Below are 25,550 nucleotides of genomic sequence, written 5' to 3'. Positions count from 1 at the left end.
TATATTGAGAGGGGTTTTTCCCGCGGGCTTTCTGGTTTTCTGGTTTCATGCATTATTTGCACCCTAGTTCGAATAATCCAATCAGAAATCTAATTTTGATTTCAATACTTGAAACGACTAACGGGTTCAATTTTCAAATAATAGAATCATTAATAGAATCTAGGGGGGTACGCTTGACCTGGTTCGACTGTAACAATGAATAAATGAATGCATTCTTTGAAACGACTAATGGGTTCAATTTTCAAATAATCGATCCATTAATAGAGTCTAGGGGAGTACGCTTGACCTGGTTCGACTGTAAGTGATTTAACAAGGAACACATTTCGAAGAGCAACGTGCATGTTTAAAAAACAAAAAATGAAGAAGCGAGTAGCGTACTGTAGTACTAGTTACCTGATTGAGAATAAGTTTTCCTCAAAGGAGCTTTGTGTATTTGCTTCATTTCAATTAAAAAGGCAATAAATAGTATTATTATATGGCTGGCTCCGCGAGCGGGCAAGATGAGTCAAATCCTGCGCTGTGATTGGCTACCCGAGCGGGCAAGATGGAGCTATCTTGCCCGCTCGGGATTACCCGTTGCCCGTCCGCTTGGCATCGAAAGTTTAATCCCAACAACAATGCGGGTTTTCTTCGATTTTCTCGTTGTTTTGGGGGAAAACGCTCACTGTAAAGTTCGGTAAACTCTGAACATTTACCTAAAGGAAAGGAAAGAGAATGGAATCGTCCTGGTGTAGTGAAAACTTTGTTTCAGCTACAATGAATGTGAGTTGAATCGGTGAGTTGCTCTGCGTGTAGTATTTTAGATAGAATTGATTTTGAAAAACTTATTGTCTCAAGTCGAGTGCCAAATTGATAAGTTCTCTAGGTTTGCAATGACTGTATTTAAATCATAGCGTAGTGGAAGTTGCGGTTAGTATTTAGAGCAGTTCAGAAAAGTTTTTTTTTTTTTTTAAGTTCGCCGAAGAAGCTCACGTTTCTGATTTAGCCGCGTCTTGCTTGTTGTAAACAACAAAATCTTGTTAAAGTTTCGCACAATTTTCTGATTTACCTGCTCTTTTTTTCGGCTTATGTTTGCATATAATCTCAAAATCTATTGTTTCATTCAAAAATTAATGATTGGAAGCCGAAAACTGTGTAAAAATTTTTATTATTTACGCCACCGCGCGATCGGCTGAAAATGGCGAATTTGCCGGATTCTATTCAAATCTTCCCGCTCTTGCGAAAATCTAAATTTTTCGTTCTCAATAAATGTATACTCCCTTTAAGCTATAATAAAGTTAGAGCCCTAAGATAATTTAGGATTCCCTGTTTTCCACGATTGCATGCTAATCCAAAAATGCACTGAAAATAAATCTTGCACCGGCCGGCTATGAAGAATTTCTTTCCGAGTAGAGTAGTTTCATGTCGTGTTTTGTTTTGTTGTTGTAGTTTTAACTTGATTGTAAAGCCATATAATAAATCCTTTATTGACCAAGGTTGTTCGGTCAAGATGGCTGGATATTGGCCTCGTTCTTTTTTTTGCGTTTTTATGGACCTCGACTTCGTCTCGGTCCATAAAAACGCAAAAAAAGAACTTGGCCATTATCCAGCCATCTTGACCTCACGCTTGGTCAATAACGCATATATAATTAGTGGATCCATGCAGCTTTTGACCTATTGTCTTGATTTTTCTCGTAAGCGATAACATTTTCGTGCACCAAGGGTGGTCGCTTGTAAGAACACTGTCACGGAAATTTTCCTTTATGTTGTACAAAAATGCTCAAATATTTCACAAAAACCCTTTTCTCTAACTTGAGATTATTCTTAAAAAACCGAAAGGAAAATATGAAGGGATTTCTACGAGGAAGAACAAATTATAAACAGTTTTAGACGATTCCTCTATAATACACTGGAAGAACTTGTAATATTGGCCATTTTTTTCAAGTTGCCATCCATTTCCATCCTAGCTTTCCGCAGCTGAAGATAATTTTTAATACTCTAAACGAGTAGGGTTATTAATTGTTAACAAAACTGAACCATTATTTCAACGTTTCTATCGATACAAAGATGATTTATAGCTTTTAAAAGTGACGCTAACAATTAAGGTGACTCTGGCCTCCTTTAAGAGAGAGTTGCCTTTTTTAGTGTAGACGTTACTGGAACTGAAAGCCGTGCTTGGGTAACAAGAAAGATAAAAATTGTCGCCCAGATCAATCCATCGCTGTGGGATGAATATTTACAGTTTCACAGATACATACTCCGATGTGAGGGCTTACTGGGTTTTTCCCTGAAACTTTATAGATATCAAAGCGAAATATACAGTTTAGACTTCAGCGCCCAACTGAAGCTGAGAACATTTTCCGGTAAGTGTATCGCCCTTACCGCGTCGTTACTGGCTAAAAAAACTGGCTTGATCTTGATTCATGAATATCCGTCATAGGTAAGTAAAATTCAAAACACAAGTCTCGTCAGGGATGAGTACAACATTTGTGAGACTCTTAATTCGGTTGACTCGGAAACTATGGCAACTCATGGGGTGTGTTAGTGAGGCTGCAAATTAAATTGCAGTGGAACATAATTTAAGGAATTTGGGGCCGGTTGCTCGGTGAAAAGCGTAGACTAAAGGAGTGGATCTTAAACAAAGTACACAAATAATACGAGAATAGTTTGTATCTCGTATCTGCTAATGTGTAACGGAACGATTATTTAAGCTGCGAGCTGAGTATCATACGAAGCCGTGATGACTTACCATTGACTGCTTTCCCAAATCGATCCTTCTTGGAGTCAGTTCCAACCAACTTAGTTCACTGAAATGACGATTCTACTTAAGCAATAGACCGCACTTTCCAGAAGTTTACCAGCGTAATAAAACCACGCGGGATGTTGGGAGAACACGAGAAAGCTTGTAAATCACGAGCCGCAGGCGAGTGATTTACAAGCTTTTCGAGTGTACTCCCAACATCCGAAGTGGTTTTATTACGCTGGTAAACTTCTGGAAAGTGCGGCCTATTGCTTTTATGAAATAATTACTTAGACAAAAACACTTAGAAATCGGCGCTTTTTATTTTGTAACTTGATCAAGTTGTTTATTCTCTTCAAATTCATCAGTAAGGCGGGAGAACCAATCACAAATCGGGATCTATTTTGGGCATAAACCTGTTGAATCGCCGAAGGACGCATCGCAGTTTGAGCGAATGAATGAAAGTGTTTTTTAAGTTAAATTACTGTCTAACTCTCACAAAAATGTGGCTAAAAAAGGTTAATGCCTTGGCGAAAGAATGCTTTTTATCAGCAGATAGCAGTTACTGATGAAAAGCGGACAGCGGCTTGGTGAGTGAAAAAACTGCACTTGTTTTGAGCTTGGCCAGGTCTTCTTTTTCTATTGCTGGTTTGTGCATGCCTTCTTGCTTAAGCTGTTTAATTTTGGCGTCAAGCATTTGGTTTGAGAGGACAAAACGTGGGTCGTGAGTGAACCTTATTCCTAAACTGTGTGGTGGTGTGTTTAGATATCTCTCAATGCCATTTCTTATTGACAGAAGAGTCGCACGGCTGTAATTTTCGCCTTCTTTATTTCTTGCTTCGGCGTAGAATTGCCTCAGATTCCTGTCCAGCTCTTCGACCGCCATTTCCGCCAGACTTACGCCAATAACCTTTTGTTTACTCCACTCTAGGTGAACAGAGAAAGAGGAATTGTGATTTGAGCAGTTAATATCAAATACCTTGTACTCGGGTTGAAGTCGGTTTTATATTGTTTTAAACGCTTCAAGTTATTTGTAAACAACTTGACTTTGGCATAACCTTCAATAAATTACAAATTTTGTACTGTTTATCAATACTGTTTGAGCCGTTTATTTTATAAAATAACAGTTTCAGTGAAAAGCCAGGCTAAAAGATTATTCATGTAATTAAAACCAACCTGTGAATATGGAAACTGCCCACTGTGTTGCCTGCTTGGTTTTTTTGGCTTGTGCATTTTCGACGATCGAGTCAAGTTTTTCGTTTTCCACATCGGCAAATCTTCTCTTTTTGCTCGACCTTTCTTGTTCTGCCTCAGTATTTAAGCTCTCCTTTTTAGAATTTGGCTCCGAATTTTTATTGTGCGGTAAAAGCACATCAAAGCCTGACAATATGTCGAAGTTCGGAAAGTTTTCGTCGCGCTCGTCGGAGATTATCGAGAAATCTCCAGCGGGAGAGCAGCGGGAGTTTACCGGTACAATAGTACATAGGTTTGGCAACTCTATTGACCAATCAGAACGCGCGTAGTATGCTAGTTATTTTATAAAAGCAAATAAGTAATTTGATGAAAAACAAATCAATAAGTTACTCGTAAAATAACTATCCTGTAACATGCTTTCCAAAATCACATTAGGCGACGCATATTACAAAGTACAAGGGCGGGATAGAGAGCAACGTTTTGCCGAAAATAGTGAGTGTAGATTGCACGTTATACACAATGATTGTAATCACTGAAAAATTAACGTTTAACAGCTACCAAGGAATGACTGAATCTCAAAACTGCCAGCTTGTAACTTACCTCTTGTTTGAAAGTTCACTTTAAATCAAAACTGCGCGACATTCCTTAAGTCCAGAACAAATTCGAGGATTATACATGAGGACGCGTCTTTTTACAGCATAACGGCGGAAGTCTTCTATATTTTTGGGTTTCTTTTTAACTTTATTTTTAGACTTTCAGGCAATAACTATTGCGTCACCGAGTTCAGAAACAGAAATTTCAAATACTGAATTCGCCGCTAGTAAGAAATAACTCACCTCGAAAATCAACGAAAGAGTGTATACTCTATTCCTCGTGAATTAACGTTTAACGAACAAAATCAGCAAAGGAGTGGCTGTAGTCTTAGTATTTTGGGTGTCTCTTTTTTTTCGCGCTTTGCAAGCTCTATATTTCGTTTTCGAATGTAATGTTTTTTTTATTTGTGTACGCTCCTGTTTGTGAGCCTGTGCTAATTATTCAAAAATCCCTCTTTTTCACGTATGGGCAGCGACACATCCTTGCATGTTGCCGCGCCACTAATCTAGCGAAACTTCAGACACGAGTGTTTTACTGGAAAATACACCACTGGTAAAATTCATACGAAACTACATCCGGGACCTGAGTGGTGTGTTTTCCATATCCTCAGTAGTGAGGATATTGATGACGTCATTTCCCGCTTTTTCGGTTGTTTCTGAAAACAGTCGGTGAAAAATGGCCAGCGATAGATTTGTCTATAAAGCGTTTTCATTCACGTAACTACAGGCCATATTGGTTTACTGACACAAAAGAAAGTATTTGCATAAAAATAGAGTTCAATTCCTAGAGGTTTAGTTTAGGACACCAACATGGCCGCCGTGAAGTCATGTGAAAACACTCTATATAATAAAAAAGAGGATATTACGAGGAGGTGCAAAGATATGAACTTTATTTTCTCTTGTTAAAAACAATATTTTACTCACTCGCTGCGCTCGTTCGTAAAAAGCTGTTTTTACCATTCGAAAATAAAATTCATATCTTCGCGTCGCCGTGATCCTCTATTTATCCATTCATCAGTACTAAAAGGTCTGCTTACAAAGAGAGGGAATAACCCTAGAAGAAAATGTGTGATGTTTGTCAACGAGCTAAAATAAATGATTATTTTGCTTTCGAACGGGGGGGGGGGGGGGGGGGTGGGGGAGGGGGGCTCCACTATGTAAGCTATATCAGTATGTGCATGCGGCCCCAAAGGGTATGATTTTGGTAAAAGAAGCAGAGACCGATACAACGTAGAATTACGGTTTAAAGGTTACTATATTTCGGCTGGCCAAACCAGACTTCTTCAGGTACAATGAAAATTTACATACGCTTATATAGCTGACAAATATTTGCGCAATAGCGGAACTACGTTAAACTAAACTGATTGACATTATAAAATATGAAGCAAATGAAATAATAATAATAATAATAACAAAAAATATAAACAATAATAAATAGAAAAAAGCTAGTAAATTTCTTCGCGATTTTTTATATTTTTTGCTTTTATTATTTCATTTGCTTCATATTTTATACTGTCAATCAATTTAGTTTAACGTAGTTTCGCTATGCGCAAATATTTGTCAGCTATATAAGCGTATGTCCCAATGTAAATTTTCATTGTTACCTGAAGAAGGATGGTTTGGTCAGCCGAAATATAGTAACCTTTAAACGGCAATGCTACGTTGTGTCGGTCTCTGCTTCTTTTATCAGTTGTATTTATTTAGCCGATCAGATCAACAATTGATCCAACGTATACCAGCAGGATTATCGTCCACGGTTGTTGCTTGGACTTGACTTATGATTTTTGAGCCGTTTTGGTCTGAAAGAGAGTAGAAATTTTAACCATTGTACTCTAAAAGTTTAAAAACGGGTATGGATTTTACAGAAACGGGAATGGATTCTGGAAACAATTTTAGAGGCCAGCTCACGCGGTTGTTCAAAGAGTGGACAACTCTCTCCAGTGGATAAATTTAATTGCTATCCAGCTGATAAAATGCACATCAACATGCAATACATTTTATTCACTGCGTAAAGTTACCAGTTCTTTGAACAGCCTAGGCCTTGTCTTAAAAAGGATATCGGAGGATATCATAATTTGGTTTGGAGAAAAGAGCCGCATAAGCCCCCCTTTCCCCCCCCCCCCCCCCCCCTCCACTACCACCACCACATTATTAAAATTCCGAGGGCCGAGGGCCGTATACTCCAAGGGTTTAGTTAAGGGAATAATCAACCAAAACATACTAAGGTGCCGACGTCCTTTAATTCGCCAGGAGCGCTTTTTGATCAGAAACTTTCATAGTCGAAACTCATGGTCATGCCACGAATCTAACTGACAAAAAAAAAGAGGTGTTTGGAGATCAAGGGTTTTTTTTTTCAATTATTCGAGGCGTTCAAATTGAAGATGACAGCGCTTCTCCCCTACGCGATTCTCTGCTGGGCAGTCTTTTAAACCTTCGTTTATTTTGGTCAACGGAGACTCGAAGCCCAGAAAGTGAAAGAAATTCTAACAAGGGCTGCTGCCATCAGGCCATTTACGAGTTGCTAAGCTGAACTTTTCATGTGAAATTATTTTTTGTTTGAAAAATTAATTTTTCTATAAAAAATTATGCACGAAGCCTGGCTTTTATAATGACGTCCAAAGCAACTCGGAAATGACCTATTGTCTGGACAACAACAACAACAACAACAACAACAACAACAACAACAACAAGAACAACACAGTAACAACAACAGCAACAACAACGACAACTGGCATGAAACTGACCACAAGTTAGTTAGCACTGACCGTCCAAATTCTTTGGCAATGAAGTCAGTGACGAAGTCACATAAATCTGTTCCTTTGTAAATGCTTTTTCCCAAACTAGGAAACTGAAATTAGGGCTGTCTTTAGCAGGTTACATTATATGCAGATCCTATGGTAACTTTTTAATCTCAAAAATGATCGAAACTTGTTTACCAATGTTTATGTATTTGTTTATACCATTAATGCAGTTTCCCCCGATAAAGAGTGCATGGTAGTAATAATCGATTATAACTGAATAAAAATGGAATCTACAAAAAATCTTCTAAATTTCTTCCCTGTGTATTCTATCAAGAATGCGATACAGCTTTGACCCAGCGAAACCGTAAACTCCCTTACATGACTTTCAAACCATGTTCAAAATTCTTAGATCTGCGTTTAAACATTTGCGAGTTTTCATAAATGTCCTTGTTTCTTGGGTTTTTCTATTGGAGTTGTTGGAATTTGTCAGATAGCCTGCGTGTCTGGTGCTATAAAGAAGAGGGGAGGGGATAGGGAATCGGGCACGCGCGAGAAACGAGGGGAGCGAAAACGCTCACACGCGCGCCGTTCCAAGCAATTCGCGCGCGCGTCTGATTTCCGTTTCCTTTAAGGTGGGGGTAAACGTAAATTTGAACGGAATTTTAAGAGGTTTAAACAAGGGATAAAAGAAAGAAAATGATTTTTGGACAGTTGATACCCACGCAAGAGCACCCCCGGTTGCTAGTGGACGAACTTGGTTTCCGTCTATTAATTATTAACTACAAATTCTAATTTTAAAACTTCACTAAATCTTCAATATTTCTTATCTCTCTTAATTTTACCAATCCTTTTAGAAAAACTATTTCTTCAGAAATATACCCAAAAATTTACAAAAAAAACCCCACAACACAGATTCACGGGATGAGCGGAGAGTTTTTGGATTGCTTGAAACGTGAACGAGATATTTTCATTAAACCGATTTTAAGCGGCGTGAAAACGGCTTTCAGGTTTACCCCCGCCTTAACAGCGCCTGTTAAACTGGCTAAATGATTTACACCTTAAAATAGATCTCTCCAAAAAAAAGACAGTGCTGAATAGTTTTCATTTAAATCTGTTTCACAATCGACATGGGTTTTCCCTCTTCAGTCAACTGGAAACCGTTCATACTAACAAGCCTTCGTTTTCGATGTGGAATATTTCGGCTTGTACCCAAGACATATTTTGGCGGTGGAACGCAGAGACAAAGAAGTCAATCTCCCAGGCTTCATCCATCATAGTAGTCGTTCCAAGTACGATTAGGCTAACCCAGGATAAGCGCTAACGTCTGGTTTATGAAAGTTGACAAGTAAAAAAATGGTCTACAGTTCCGCAAATATTGGAGACATTCAACTGAGATTTTCTCCACGGACTCAAAAGTTAGAACCACCCGTGTGCGGTACTAAACAGAATCACTGGAAACCAGAAGTGCTGCTCAGTAGCTTTCATTTGAATGGTCATGCTTTAAGGGCCTGTTCACATGGAGGTGGGGGACCCCAGGTAGATGAGGTACCCCATCTACCCGGGGTCAGAAAAAACAGGCCTTCACATGCAACCCCGGGGCGCTGGGGGGAGGTTTAAAAAGCTATATCAATAAAGATGGCGTATGGAAGACACTTTTCGTTTCGTTGTTCTACGGGCACGACTTCACCTTCATCCAAGACTGGTAGACCAGCTTGGTTATCAGACTCGACAAATGCACCTTCAACTCCTTCAGAACTTTCTTCAATGGCATTGTTGTCGATGTTTTGAAGGTGATATCTGCGAAAAAGCTCGCCACGCTTGTACTGAATTCAGAGACAATTGCCCGGATGAACATCACCCCACCCCACCTCCAGCATTCACATGGAGAAAACTCACCCCAGCTAAGCGGGTTACCCACCTCGGCTGACCGGGCAACCCGCCTCGGTGAGGTACCCCACTTCACATGTGAACGCAATCAAGAAATAAAGAGAGATTGTATGGAGAGATTGGTAACCACACCGAAGCGGGGTACCTCACCTACCTGGGGTCCCCCACCTCCATTTAAACAGGCCCTAAGATTTCAGAATGGAGGTAGCTGAACTGGTCTAAACAGGCTAAAAGATTAAAAATTGAAGATTTTAAATTCATTTCTGACAAAATGTTCATTTCTAAGTAGAACTGCGATTCTTGACTTTTATTGAAAGATAACTCTTCCATACAAGAGCCTTTCTATGGGTATTTCCGAAGAAATCGAAGACGCGAAAATCACCGCGGAAAAAACGAAGATCTCAAGATTGAAGCGAAGAACTGAAAATTGACCAAAATTTGCGTGATCAAATTGAACACTCAGATATAAAACTGTCAAAACTCGTAAACACTACAGAAAATATCTGTTATTTCTGAATTTTGGCATTTTTGACCACATTTCTGAGCGTTAAAATTGGGTTGACAGACCTGCGCGACTCCCACTGTGTGTCCGTTGTGTTGATAAAAGCCATTTCAGTTTTGGTTTTACAAGCATGCATATGTCTTTAAGCGATTTTCCTTTTGTATAAGAGAATCTTCCTTTTAGATCAAAATGTGATGCGACCGCTCTTAATGGTGTTTGTCTTGATCTAGACTGCAAGCAGTCCCTCTCTGGTTAGTCGAGATGGTGTGCTCATAGCGCAGCGAGACTGGAGCGAGGAGAAATACACGAGAAAAGACTGGGGGAGAGAAGGAAATATAAGGGTGGGGGGGAATTCTCAAATATACTGAATGGAGGGTTTCATACCGATCACTAAAAGCCGTAAGGATTAGGTTTTGATATGTCATTGTGTACGCTAGCTCTGTGGCATTTGTTAAGGCTTATCGGCTTGGATTGACTTCAAGATTTTAGGTAGCGCTAAATAAATGTTATCTTTAAAGATAGAGGATCCGTGGATTTCTTAACTCGTGAATTAATGCTTCTGCTATTGTATCTCGCTGCGTGAAGATTGCACAGACATGATGGGTCTAACAGATCCTCGTCTTTACAAAGCTTATCATTGTTGTCTTTTGCTTTCGAGCTATAGATCGTTTTCACTCACGTGACCAAATCCTTGACTACCGTTGCTACGCCGCCATATTGGTGTACCAAAATTGTAAACAAACTAGTAGCGGCGCTTGCGAAGAACATGGTTTTGTGTCTGATTGTTGGCTGTGGCAGGAAAAGTGGACGAGATAAAAGGATACACTTTGCAAGGGTGCCTTCCATCGTTACAAATCAAGGTTAAAAAGTTCAAGAATTGTCAGAGGAGAGAAGATCGCGCTGGATTTCAGCGATAAGTCATAACGACCTCACCGAAGAGATCATAAAGCACGATCGTGTTTGAGAAAAGCACTTCGTTTCAGAAAGAGCGGCTTAAAGCTGGGATAAATTTAATATTGACTGGGTTCCAACATTACATTTGGGACACAAGAAAGTTTCGCTTCTGACTACGCGTAACCTATTTTTCGTTAAATTACACACCGGAAAAATTCAATGACTTGTGCGCGCTAAGTTAAAACTCAAAAACTAAAAATCTATGAAAAAGCCTAAACTTTTGTTGAATTCGGATTAGAATACGTTATCCAAAAAAAAAAAAAAGTAGCACCATACCACAAATAATAGGAGAGATAGAGGCAAATGAGTACACACGCTTGTGAACGCGTAGGACAATTTACGTTCAGTTAAATTACACGCCGGAAAATTTCAATTACTTGTACGCGCAACGTCAAAACTTAAAAACTATAAATTGTATGGATAAGATTAAACTATTGCTGAATTTGGAAAAAAATACGCTGTAGATTAAAAAAAAGTAGCAGCATAGAACAAATAATAAGAGAGATACAGCCAAATGAATGTAACAGCTTCAGTTGTGAACACGTAACTCAATTTTCGTTCAATTACACGCCGGAAAAATTCAATTACTTGTGCGCGCAGCGTCAAAACTCAAAAAATATATATTGTATGGATAACATTAAACTATTGCTGAATTTGGAAAACAAAAAACTGTGAATTAAAACAAAAGTAGCCACATAGGTCAACTAATGTGAGAGATAAGGGCAAATGAATGCAAAAGCTTGTCAACGCGTAAGTCAATTTTCGTTAAATTACACACCGGAAAAATTCAATTGCTCGTGCGCGCTAAGTTAAAACTAAAAAACTATATATTGTATGAAGAACCTTAAACTATCGTTAAATTCTGATTAGAATACACTATCGATTACAAGAAAAGTAGCACCATAGCAAAAATAATAAAAGAGATACAGGCAAATGAATGCAACAGCTTGTGACGGCGCATAGCGCAATTTTCGTTAAATTACGCGCCGGAAAATTTCAATTACTTGTGCGCGCAACGTCAAAACTCAAAATTTATAAATTGCCGTATAGATAAGATTAAAGTAGTGCTGAATTTGGAAAACACTACAATCTGAATTTGAAAAAAAAGTAGCCGCATAGGTCAAATAATAAGAGAGATAGAGGCAAATGATTGCAAAAGCTTGTTAATGCGTAAGTCAATTTTCGTTAAATTACACACCGGAAAAATTCAATTGCTTGTGCGCGCTAAGATAAAACTCAAAAACTATATATTGTATAAGAGAGATAGAGGCAAATGAAAGCAACCACTTGTGAACGCGTAACCCAAATTTTGTTAAATTACACACCGGAAATATTCAATGACTTGTGCGCGCTAAGTCAAAACTCAAAAACTATAACTTGTATAAAAAATAGGCAGTCTCAGACTGCATGTGTCTACTGCAGTACTGGTATAGAAATGTGATATAAAAGAATTGAAGAAAAGGGAAATAAGACTGAAATAAAAACGAAGAGGGAGGAGTGGAAATAGGATAGAGATAAAAAAAAATGGTTGTAAAAATGTTGCACAGAATACTGGTGAGAAGAGATTAAGCTGGTATCGTTTACCACAAACATTTTGTATGAAGAGAACTGTAACTTTATTCTAACATAAACAATATATTATATAATCTTACAACCTGAACCACAACTTTGTACTGAAAGCAATGCAGCAAAGTTCTAAACATAAAGTACTGAAAGCAAAGTTCTAATCTGAAATGTAGGCATAAAATGCAACAGAAATTATTAATTAATCTATACTGAACTTATGAATGGCGTGTTTCCATAGTTTTCGCATAAATTAACTTTTTTCCAGAGCGGTTTAAACTGAATAAAATGCGCAGTAGATAAATAAATATCGTTGGCTTCCAAAATTAACTGCATATTAAGTTGGAATGATTAAACAAATGTTTTCTGACGTAAAATAATATGGTTACCTATTAATCATTTGCCGAAAAACACACGTGAACGCAAAATTCATGGCATGTTGATGAAGACCTTTGGCATGTCAAATTTCATCCGCTTATGCAAATTGTCCTTACGCATTTGTCGCTTCTCAAACGCATATATGAATTGACAAAGACACAAAAATCAACAAAAAGCTTTCCAAAAAAAACATTTTATTGAAATAAACGATGCATTTGCTATTAGAGGCAAAAAACTTTCAGTTTTTTTGCGTGCGTGCAAACACGCATGTAAAATTTGAAGATACTCCGTGTTTGTTCAAAGCGATCACTCGCAGTAAATTCGGGCATGTTTGCCATGAAAATTACAGAAGTTACAGAATTCTGGTTCAAATCATCACTTAAACTATTTGTAAAAAGCAAATCAACATCGGAAAACATCATTTACCGTATTGTCGCCATTGTCCTGATCCGCAAATACAATCGCTTCGATCTCGGTCAGTCGAGGATTAGCGTCGGCTTTCGATAGTATTCCATTTGGGATTCCTGTGGCATTTACACGCTTACACTCTTTCACTCTTTCACTCTTTCACTCTTTCACTCAACCCGATGACATAGTGTCTACGCTTCTCTAGAAGCCGTAGACACAAAAAGCTTAAACTTTCGTTGAATTTGCATTAGAATACACTATCCATTAAAAGAAAAGTAGCACCATAGCACGAATAATAAGAGAGATACAGGCAAATGAATGCAACAGCTTGTGAACGCGTAACTGGATTTTCGTTAAGGTGGGGCTCTGACTGAATTTGAGTGAAATTTGAAGAGGTTTTAAGAATGGATAGAAAAAAGAAAATGATTTTTTAAACACTAACAGACAGTCGATAACCACGCAAGAGCACCCCAACTAACTTGGTATCCGTCTATTAATCATTAACTACAAAGTCTAATTTTAAAACTTCACTAAAATATATATATATATATATATATATATACTTCACTAAATCTTTAACATTTCTTATTTCTTTTTAATTTTACCAATCCTTCAAAAAGAATTATTTCCTTCCAAATATACCTAAAAACTACCCAAAAATTCATAAAACACCCCAAATCATTGATTTGTGTTATGAATGTAGGGTTTTTGTATTGCTTGAAATGCAAACAAGATATTTCCATTTGACCGATTTTAAGCGGCGTGAAAACGGCTTTCAGGTAAACCCCCACCTTAAATTACACGCAGGAAAAATTTGATTACTTGTGCGCGCAACGTCAAAACTCAAAAACTATAAATTGTATGGATAAGATTAAACTATCGCGTAACCCAATTTTCGCTGAATTACACACCGAAAATATTCATAGACTTGTGCGCACTAAGTTAAAACTAAAAAATTATAAATCGTATGAACAAGGTTAAACTTTCGTTGAATTTGGGTTAGAATACACTATCCATTACAAAACGTAGCACCATATCACAAATAATAAGAGAGATACAGGCAATTGAATGCAACAGCTTGTGAACGCGTAGCGCAATATGCGTTATATTACACGTCGAAAGTAGCCCTAAATAGAGAGAACTGGCTCATTTTTAAAAATCTTAATTTTTACACTCAATTCAGCATAAAACCATAAAAACCACCTGAAAAATTAAAAAATAAAAAAAAAATACCTAAGAGTAGTAATACTTTTTTCAAAAAATTCCAAAAAATGGACCACTTTTTCAAAAAAAAGTGTTTAAAAAAGTGGAACTACTCATTCTTAAAAATTTATCCACATTTTCGAATAAAAAAACCTAAGGTTATGAAAAATTTCAAAAGACTTCAAAAAAAAAATTTTTTTATAAATTATTTATAATGGACAAACTGAAAGTTCCAGAATTAAAAGCTGAAGCAAAAAGGCTTGGACTGAGAAGATTCAGTCGCCTGAGAAAAGCAGAATTAATTGATGTTATCAATCAAGGTCATGAAAGAGAACGAGAACGATCTCGAAACCTCACACCCATTTTCGATGAACCAGTTCCAGAAATAAATTCACAAATTCTCCAACCAACAAGAGCAGTGCAAAACAATCCAGAAGAAAGTCGAAGAAGAAAAGAGGCAAATGAAGAAGAAAAAAATCGACGCCAAGAAATCAGAGACCTCGAGGAAATGCTTGGATTGAGAAGGTCAACGCAAAGTCTTTCTCCTCCAAAAATCAAAATATCATCACCCGAAGAAATCGAGAAAGACAAAAAAATCTCAAAAATAAAAGAAATTAATAGGAAAAGAACAAGAGTCACAGAAACAGCAACCGCATTGAGTGGTTTTGCAAGGCAATTTCGAATTAAAACAGAAGGTAATTTTGACGAAAGTGAATTTTTGCAATTTGTCAAACCAGATGTTTTGCGATTGATGAGAGAAAATCGACAAACAAGGGTGAGACTCATTCTCAATTGCGAGATGACAAGAATTGATTTGACCAACGGAAATGTTTTAACTGCGTATCCATATTTTCATTCCCAAACAATTGAAAATCTTGAAGGGACGAATGAATCAGAAATCTTTGACTCCATGATTGAAACAATCGAAGAAAGATTTCAAAATTTCACTAATCAAGGCTCAAACTGGGTTCTTGAAAGAGTTATTTCACTTGACGTTCAAATTACACAATTCATTCCCCTCAGAGGGAGATCATATATCCCATTGCCAAAAGTTCTCGCAAACAAAAAAGCAATTATCAACATGAAAAATGATGATAATGAATGGTTTAAATGGTATGTAACAAGAGCTCTTTTTCCTGTCAATAAAAATCCTGAAAGAATTGACAAAAATCTCAGAGAAAATTCAAAAAGAATCAATTGGAATGGTCTCAAATTTCCAATTGATTTGAAACAAATAGCACATTTTGAAAATTTGAACCAAAACATTTCAATAAATGTCTTTGGATTTAACGGAATTGTTTATACTCTCAGGCTTTTCAAAGGTGAAGAATACTCCCGAAGGGGGAGTCGGAGCGAAGCTCCAGAAAGGCAACACCAAATCAATCTTCTTTTGATTGCTGATGATGTAAAAAAGCATTATTGTCTTATCAAAGACATGAGCCGTCTTTTGTCAAGTCAAATCACAAAACACAATGGATCAATTCATATTTGTTTCCGATGCTTGAATGCTTTTCAAACAAATGAAAAACTTGAAATTCACAAAGAGATTTGTCAAAGCAATGAATTCATCGAAATGCCAGAAGAGGAAACTTTCATAGAATTCGAAAATCACATTCGTTCACAAAAAATGCCATTTGCCATTTATGCTGATTTTGAGTCTCTTGTTGAACCAATCAGCGGATGTCAACCAAATCCAGAAAAGTGCTTCACCAACCAGTTTCAAAAGCACAAACCTTGTGGGTTTTGTTATCACATCAAATGCTCTTTTGATGAAAAGCTTTCAAAAACAGTAACTTATCGAATTAAAAAAAATGAGGAAGAGGATATTTCTCAAATCTTTGTTGAAATGATTGAAGATGATATCACAAGGATTCAAAATATTCCACCAAAACCCTTGATTATGTCACAAAATGATTGGAAAGATTTTAACGAATCAACAAAATGTTGGATCTGCCAAGAAGAATTCGAAGAAGATGATAAAAAAGTCAGAGATCACTGTCACTTCACTGGAAAATTCCGAGGAGCAGCTCACAACTCATGCAATCTCCGATACAGAAAGCCATGGTTCACTCCGGTGATTTTTCACAATCTTCAAAATTATGATGCTCATCTTTTCATAAAAAATCTTGGAAAAACTGAAGGTGACATCAGGTGCATTCCAAACAACGAAGAAAAATACATTTCATTCACAAAAAAAATTGTTGTGGGAAGCTGGATTGACAAAGAAGGAAAAGAACATTTGATCCGACATGACATCAGCTTCATTGATTCTTTCAAATTCATGGCATCTTCTCTTGATGCATTGGTCAAGAATCTGGAAAGAGACAAAAAGATTGAAACAAAAAAAAGTCTTTTGAGAGAAAAATTGAAAGAAAGAGGAAAAACTTTGAAAGAAGAGAAACTTTCTGAAGAAGAGAAAGAAGAACTCAGTGAAAAACTGGATCTTCTTTCAAAAAAAGGAGTTTATCCTTATGACTTCATGGACAACATCAACAAATTTGAAGAAACAAATCTTTCACCAAAAGAAAAATTTTATTCAAAACTAAATGATGAAAACATCACACAACAAGACTTTGAACATGCACAAAAAGTTTGGAAAACTTTCAACTGCAAAAACATGGGAGATTACCACAACCTTTATCTCAAAACAGACACTCTTCTCCTTGCCGATGTTTTCGAGGAATTCAGAAACGTTTGCCTTGAAAACTATGAACTTGATCCAGCATGGTATTTCACATCACCAGGTCTTGCATGGGATGCAGCTCTCAAGTTAACAAAAGTAAAACTCGAACTTCTCACAGACATTGACATGCTTCAAATGATTGAAAAAGGCACCAGAGGCGGCGTTTCAATGATTTCAAACAGACTTGGAAAGGCAAACAACAAATACATGGGAAAAGATTTCAACCCAGAAAAACCTTCAACATTTATCCCTTATCTTGACGCAAACAATCTTTATGGCTGGGCAATGTGTGAGCCTTTGCCTGTTGGAGGATTTGAATGGGTTGATGAAAAAGAATTTGAAAATTGGCAAAATTTCCCCTGCATTCTTGAAGTTGACTTAGATTACCCAAAAGAACTTCATGACCCCCACAATGATCTCCCACTTGCTCCTGAGAGAATAATTGTTAATGGAGTTGAAAAACTAATTCCAACTCTAAACAACAAAGAAAAGTATGTGATTCATCACAGAAATCTCAAACAATATCTCAAAATGGGACTCAAACTCAAAAAGATTCACAGAATCATCAAATTCAAAGAAGAACCTTGGTTGAAATCTTATATTGAACTCAACACAAAACTCAGAGCAAATGGAAAAAATGATTTCGAAAAAGATTTTTTCAAACTCATGAACAATTCTGTTTTTGGAAAAACCATGGAAAACATCAGGAAGAGGGTGGATATCAAATTGGTCAACAACAGAAAGTCAGCATTGCGATTTGCAGCAAAACCAAACTTTGAAAGTTGCACAATCTTTGATGAAAATCTGATTGCAATTCACATGAAAAGAGTGAAACTTCTTTTCAACAAACCAGTTTATTGTGGAATGTCGATTCTTGACGTCTCAAAAACTCTTGTTTTTGACTTTCATTATGATTACATCAAACCAAAGTTCAAAGAAAAAGCAAAACTCCTTTTCACCGACACTGATTCTCTTTGTTATGAAATTGAAACAGAGGACTTTTTCAAGGATATTTCTCAGGATGTTTTTGAAAAGTTTGACACATTAAATTTTCCAAAGATTCACCCATCAGGAATCAAAACTGGAGTCAACAAAAAAGTCATTGGAATGATGAAAGACGAAGCTGGAGGAAAAATCATTGAAGAGTTTGTTGGACTCAGAGCAAAACTTTATTCTGTGAAAATGTATGAAGAAAAGGAAGAAAAAAAGTTCAAAGGAATCAAAAAATCAGTCATTAAAAAAACAATCACACATCAAGATTACAAAGATTGTCTCATTTCAGGAAAAAAACAAATGAGATCAATGAATATCATCAGATCACATAAACACGAAATTTTCACAGAAACAGTCAACAAGATTGCTCTTTCTGCAAATGATGATAAGAGAATCATCAGAGAGGATGGAATTCACACGTTTGCACATGGGCATTATAAAATAACAAAATGAATCCAGAAAACATTCCATTCAATGCTTTGATTGTTGGTCCAACAAATTCAGGAAAAACAACTTTTATTGTGAATCTTCTCAAAGAAACATTCAATCAAAAATTTGATTTTATTTTGCTCCTTTGTCCAACATTCATCAACAACAAAACCTGGGATAATTTTGCTGAGAATGACAAAGATTTTTTCATTATAATCCCAGAACATCATCACATCAATCAATGGCTCCAATTAATCTCCTTTGCCTTTGAAGGAACAAACACATTGATCATTCTCGATGATTGCGCTTCATCAAAAGACGTGAAAAAAAGGACAAATGAACTTGTGAAACTTGCTTTTTCTGCAAGACATTCAGGAATCAGCGTTTGGGTCCTCACCCAACAAATGTCAAGCATCGCAAAACCTTTCAGAGAAAACATTGCTTCTTTGATTCTTTTTTTCACCCCATCAGCAAAAGACATGAAAACAGTCTTCGAAGAATTCGCGGGAGATTTGACAAAAGATGAAAAGGAAAAATACATGAAAGAGTTGAAAGAAGTCAAATTTTCTCATCTTGATTTTTCCTCAGACATCCTTTTGAAATTTCTTTAAACTGAAAAAATTTCCACTTCATTTAAAATGGAAATCCAAGCGAACGAATCAATTAATGAAGTCATGGCGCTTCTTGAAACTGAACCCCAACCCATTGAAACAGATCACAGAGAAAATCTTGCCATTTTGGCAGCAAGTGGTCAATGCAAGGAAATGATTGGAGTTGAACTCACACAAGATCAAATCAAAAGACTTTCAAAGAAAGATGTTGAAAAATATTTCAAAAGATACGAAGCTTCTTTGTCTTCAAAAACTTGCGGTGCAATTGTTGAAACATTTTTACAAGCAAGTGCAAAAGCACTTTGTTTTTCTCTTCCTCTTGACCAAGAAAAGTTTTTGAGTGGATTGAAAAATGATTTCATTGTGAACAGAGAACTCAATTTGATTGCTGGAAGTCTTTATTTGAAATACGGAAAATACATGGCTGCTGCGAGTGCAAGTCTTTTGGCAGCAAACAGTTTGAAACTTGAAGAAGGAGCGAAGAGAAGCGAAGAACCTGTGAAAGAACCTGTGAAAGAAATTGAAGAAGAACTTGAAAAAGAACTTGAAAAGAACCTGTGAAAGAAATTGAAGAAGAACTTGATAAGAACCTGAGAAATAACTTGAAAAAAATTTTTAAAAAAATCAATTTTTTTTTTATTTTTAAATAAAATGGAAAGTCTTCAATCATTATCAGCCAGAGTTCTTGCAAAAAATGATTTCAACGAAAATTTTTTTCACAAAAAGCTCATGTGTCACTGGGAAATCAGAAATGCAAAAAAACAAGAAATTTTCGATCAATTCCGTGTTTATGAAAATTTAGGTCTTGAAATTGAAAAAATCCTTGATAACACTTATGAAATTTCCGTAAAATATTATAGCTTTATTATTTCAGCAACAAATGGACAATATAATGATTTGTTTGATGAAATTGAAGAAATTTTAGAACCAAATTATGAAAAAAATTATCAAGATCCTGATGAAATCAGAGAATTTTTAAATGAGTCAATTGAAATTCTTGATTGGATAAGAGAAAACGAAAAATCAATTCAAAAAAAAGTTCAAGAAAAAAAATCGAAGGAAAAAAAAATTGAAGAAAGAATTTTGAAATTTGATGAAGTTCATAATGATTATCAAGATTTGGATGAAGATGGGTATAACGAAAATATTGCAGCAAAAGAATTGATTGAAATTGAAGAAATTGAAATAATTAAAGATTCATTGGGTGATTATATTGGAAAAGATTATTTGGATGGAATTGAAATGATAAAAGAATTTTTGGAAAAAAAATTGTTCTTTATTTGAGTTTTTCCAAAAAACTTATTTCATTTGGAAACCAAATGAAATTAATCTTCAAGATCAAAAAATGACTCGATCTCTTCACTCGTCAAATCATTAATCAAAAATTCATTTACTTTGACTTGCTTTGCATAAAGGTTGAGAAGCACACCGTTCTTTGAAAACACGCCAGAACACAACCACGCATCTTGATTTCTCTGTTTTCATTGAAACATTTGCTTTGATCCATTCTTTTGTTGAACTCATCAAAAAATGGAGTATTTTTGTTCATCGAAATGCCGATGCCACCAAAACAAGTAACATTTTCTTTGCCAGCCAAACGATGGATCCGATCAAAAATCTCGTAATCGACAGGTTTCAGACAAAGTTGCAGCCTTTGACCATATTTTGTGATGACAAAATCACCCTTGAGTTTTTGGAGAAGATCTTTGCCATCGTATTGAATTTTTTCGAAATTGTTGCCTTTGTAACTTGATGGTATCAATTTGAATTTTTCAGGTTTAAGAGTCATATTTAAAAAAAATAAAAAAAATAAAAAAATTAAAAAAAATTATTTCATTATTATTTGCATTGATTTTAACAAAAGAAAAAGAGAAACGGAATGACCAATAAACTTGTGAAAGAAAGGAGTTTTTTTCTCATTTTTAACAAGTTCTTTAACATCCTTCAAGATATCCTTTTTCAACCTCATCTCGTGTTTGAGTCTTTCATTGAAGACTTGCATGAGTCTTGTCTTTGTTTCTCCCGTTTGGTTTCGGAAGAAATGAAATGTTGACTCATAATTTTCTTGAAGATCGTCTTTTTCAAGATATTGCTGATGCCTTTGTCTGTTTTCTTCTGATTCACTTTTGTAATATTCCAAAAGCACTTCAAGTTCTTCTCTGTTCAATTTTTCCATTTTAAATTAAATGACAAGAAATTGAAAAATCATTTAAAATGGAAACTCAAGAAGTTAAAGAACCTGAAAAAATTAAAGAACCTCAAACAAGTTCTGAAAAGAAAGAAGCTGATTCTGAACAAATCACAACAACAACAAAACAAACAGTTCCGAAAAATCCAGGAAGAATTGCAGCTGGAAAAAAACTTGCTGAACACAATAAAAAAGCACGTGAAGCAAAGAAAAAAGCAAAAGAAGTCACGCGAACAGACACTAAAAGAGGAGAACAAAAAGAAAACCCTCCAACTAAAAACGAAAGCGAACAAAAAAGCTCATTTTCATTGACTCAAGTGCTTTCTGTTGCCAGCATTGTTGTTTCACTTGCTGGATTGTATTACAAGAGGGAAGAATTGAAACATCTTTTCAAAAATAAAAGCAACGTGGGAAGTGAAAAAGCACAAAAACAATTGATTGATCACATGACGCCGCAGGCGTCGGTGCGAAGCACCATGGTAGAAGTTGAGAGGCAAAACGTGACTGAAGCTGCAAGAAAAAAATCTCCAAAATTAAAACAAATGGATTAATTTGTTTTCTGAAATAAAATGTCAGACAATAAACTCGTGAAAACAATGACTGATGCTGCAACAATCACTGGATTGGCTGCAGGATTTGGATGGATTGCAAAGAAAGTAATCAAAGAACCAATGACTTCTGATCCTTCCTCAAATCTCATGAATTATGTGAAATTCACTGTCATCATTGCTGCCTCATTAGCAACAAAAGATTATCTTGAAAAACAAAAAATATTGCCAAGTTAAAATGGCAAGCATCGCAATCATGATTGGAGGAGCAATAATCAATGCAACCGCCTTTGTTGGTTGATCATTTCTCGCAAAATTTATTTCTGGAGATTCAGAATCAGCCTCACTCGAGGAAAAAAAGAGACACAACCTGGCAGTTGAAAAATATCAAAAAGAACTCGAAAAATACGAAGAAAATCGAGCAAAACTGAATGATTGGATTCAAACAAATGACAGAATCAAAGATGAAGCAAAACAAAATTTCACAAACACTGATTATGCTTTGAAGCTTTATAACAAGGTTCATCAACAAAAAATTGAGCATCTCAAGGAACCCCAATTTTCAGACTTTTACCAACCAAGCGAATCTCAAAAACAGGGAGAGTTGATCTTTGTTGGAACATCAGCTTTGGCTATTGGATTTGCAGCAAGTCATTTCCTTTAAAAATGTCAAACAAAAAATTGTCAAAAATTTATTACTCCCCAAAAGGATATTGGAAAGGTCTTCAAGCAGCGAAAAAACTTTCTCAAGAAGCCAATGTTTCTGAAGATGAAGCGAAACTTTGGTTGATGAAACAAGCAATCTGGCAAATCTACCTGCCTGTTCCAAAAAACATCCAAAGACCAACATTTGATGTTGAATTTCCCAATGCAGTTCATCAAGCTGATCTTCTCTTTCTTCCTCATGACAAACTCCCAAGAGGGAGAAAGATTTTCAAATATGCCTTGACTGTTGTTGATGTTGCAAGCAGATTCAAAGCCGCTGAACCTCTCACTTCAAAAGATTCTTCTGAAGTTTCAAAGGCTTTTCAGAAAATTTACAAAGGACCTTTGAAATGGCCAAAAATTCTTCAAGTTGATCCAGGAAGAGAATTCATGGGTGATGTCACAAAGGAAATGTCAAAACATGAAACAAGAATCAGAAGAGGAAATCCAAATGTTCACCGTGATCAAGGAATTGTTGAGAGATTCAATCGAACTTTGGGTGAAAGACTTTTCAGTTTTCAATATTCCCAAGAAATGAATTTGAAATCAGGTGAAAGATCCACAGAATGGGTGAAAAGGCTTCCAGAAGTTGTGAAAGCATTGAACAATAAAACAACTCGACTGACAGGAAAGAAACCAATTGACGCAATCAAAGAAAAGGTGGTTGATTCAAAGAAACCAAATTATTCAAGACCTGTTGGAAAAAATGAAAAGAGACTCGATTCTTCAGTGAATGTGAGGTTTCTTTTTGCTCCTGGTGAACTTGAAGGAGGTCAAAGAAGAGCAACTGATCCGAATTGGTCTCTGAAAGTTTATTCAATTGACAGGGCAATTGTGAATGAAAAAGAACCGGTTCTTTATTATTTGAAAGATGGTCCAAAAAGAGGATTCGTCAGAGAAGAGTTGATGATTGTTCCTCCTGGAACTGAATTACCACCCGTTTAAAATTTCTTTTGAAAAATTCAAAAGAAATTAATATGCCACACTCTCAAGCTCTTTGTTCAAAACGTTGAATTGCGCGTCAGCCAAGATGAAGATGTGGCATTTGACATTTCCTGAACCACTTGCTGTTTTTTTGATTGACAAATAAACTTCGTCTTTTGTGTTCACCAATCTCATTCCACTTCCATGAAGATCATTGTCTTTCATGCTCCTGAGATCGATGAACAATGCAAACTTGTCTCCAGCAAAGAATTCAGTTGCGTTCATTGACGAGTTTTCCTTTCCAAATCTTCTGAAAACTTCGTCAAACATGTCTCTCGTTTTCATTCCTTGACTGAAAATCTTGTTTGGAACTCCATTCACGTCAACTTTTACCTCTTTGATGTCAGGATTGAATGTTTTTTCTGAATCTCTTGCACCTGCAGTGTAAGGTTCGAAGAAAAGGAGGAGGATTCCCTTCATTGATCTTCTCGGAACATTGATTGATTCGTTGATAATTGAGTCTGTTCCCTTTGCAAATGTAATTGTTTTGTGATGAGTGACATGCTCAAACATGAAACGATCTCCGTTGAGAAGATTTGAATTGACTTCATCTGAAAGCTTTTTGCTTTGAATAACCTCATATTCAAGCTGAATGTTTGTCAATTCATATGCAAGTTTTGTTGCATCCGATCCCTTCACAACACCGCTTGCAGGAGCAAGGGTCAATTCAAAAACCAGTTCATCAGACAAGGCTCTTGAATAAAAAACTCCATGATCTTTCAAAATTTCGTGATCAAGTCTGATTCTTTATTTGGTTTTGAAGATATCATTGAGCTTGTTTTCCTTCACGACTGAAGAAGTTGGTTTGTCTCCAGCATTGGATCTGATTTTTGATAGAGCCTCAGATTGAATTCCCTCACTCAACATGTTTTCTCGTTCGTGTTTTGTCAAAAAAAGATCTTCCCATAGCTTGAAAAGATCCCAACCGTCTGTGTCAACGAGAATTTCTCCAGCAAACTTGATTTTCAATCTGGAAACCAACGCTCTTGAAACATTGTTCACCAGAAAATTGTTTGCATGACCACTCACATTCAAATAAAAAATCAACGCGAGTGAATCTGGAACCAAGACTGTTCCCTCATGAAGCTTTGGGACTGGAATCCTGAGTGTTTCACCGGGGGAAGCCTTGTTTGGGTTGAATGTGACTCTGTGAACAGTTCTGTCTGCCTTGAGGGCGTTTGATGTTTTTTTCTCAAAATTCGGATTGATTTTTTCACTGACTTCCATTTTAATATATTATTTTTAAAATGGCAGAATACATTCCTTTAGAAGATCTTGATCCTGATGAAGAAGATAAAAATGAAGATAAAGATGATGATGATGATGAAGATTCTGATCAAGAAATAAACAATCCCAGTGAAAGTACTCCAAATACAACAATGAACAGAGATTATAGAAAAGAAGGAGCAAGACCAAAAACTGCAGAAACATCTTTCATTGAAGGTGAAACTCAAGGTCGACAAACGTGGGGAGAAGCGCAATCCCTCACAAAAGATGCATGGGATGATCTCAGTATATTATACCCAAATGCAGAAGATGATAAACTTGAAGCTTCGTTTTTCAAAGATAAGATAGAAGTCAGGATGAAAAAAAGTGGGAAAAAATTCTACCCATTAATGACCAAAGAGCAAACAACAGGAAAAGAAAGATTAAACCCACAATTGCCAAAAGAAATATTATCTGCTTTGGGAACTGATGCTGAATCTTTGATCGCTAAAGATAATTCTGAAATAAGAGAAAACCGGCAGAGACTGAGAGAAGCAGAAAAACAATTGAAACAAGCAAAAAAAAGAATGCTGAAGAACTCCACAAAAATGCACAAGAAATCAGAGATTATAGAAACAAACTCGAAAAAACGCAAGCAAAAATTGATGCACTGGAAGAAGAACATGGTTCGAGTCTTGAAAATCAAACAGAATTGCAAAGACTGAAGCAAATGAAAAAGAATTTGCAAAAAGATTTTGAAAATGCAAAAAAAGAAAATGTAGATTTGCAGAAACAAGTGAAAGCGAAAGAAAAAGAACAAGCAAAGGTTGACAAACTCAAATCTGATCTTGCAAAAAAACAAAAAGAAAGAAACACTCTTGAAGAAAGGCTCAACACGACAAAAACCATCGATGAACTGAATGAAAGAGAGGCTGAACTAAAAAAACAAATTGAAAATGATAAAGCAATCCTAGAAGATGAAAACACTTCTTCCCAACTGAGAGCAGAAGTTGAGGCAAGAGTTGCAGAAAATGAAGAGGAGCTTGCCAGGCTGGGAACAC

The 25,550-nt window shown here is 36.2% G+C and overlaps 2 protein-coding genes and 1 long non-coding RNA gene across 3 annotated transcripts in view; 1 reads left to right on the top strand and 2 right to left on the bottom strand.

The window, feature by feature from the left end:
* Positions 1-25,550, bottom strand: part of LOC146482904 (tetratricopeptide repeat protein 28-like) — a 234,347-nt gene that overhangs the window by 164,982 nt on the left and 43,815 nt on the right. The gene's annotated exons all lie outside the window — the stretch shown is intronic.
* The window catches only part of LOC146482905 (uncharacterized), a 51,509-nt gene that overhangs the window by 9,423 nt on the left and 16,536 nt on the right, over positions 1-25,550 (bottom strand). The gene's annotated exons all lie outside the window — the stretch shown is intronic.
* LOC146482906 (uncharacterized) lies at positions 3,100-3,814 on the top strand. Its single transcript, XR_014863998.1, has 2 exons — positions 3,100-3,309; positions 3,651-3,814. It is a non-coding gene; the product is annotated as an uncharacterized LOC146482906 (long non-coding RNA).

The sequence above is a fragment of the Pavona decussata genome, unplaced genomic scaffold (genome assembly GCF_977016875.1).
Source record: "Pavona decussata unplaced genomic scaffold, jaPavDecu1.1 SCAFFOLD_41, whole genome shotgun sequence".
Taxonomy (NCBI): Eukaryota; Metazoa; Cnidaria; class Anthozoa; order Scleractinia; family Agariciidae; genus Pavona; species Pavona decussata.
This window is presented reverse-complemented; position numbering and strand designations above follow the sequence as displayed.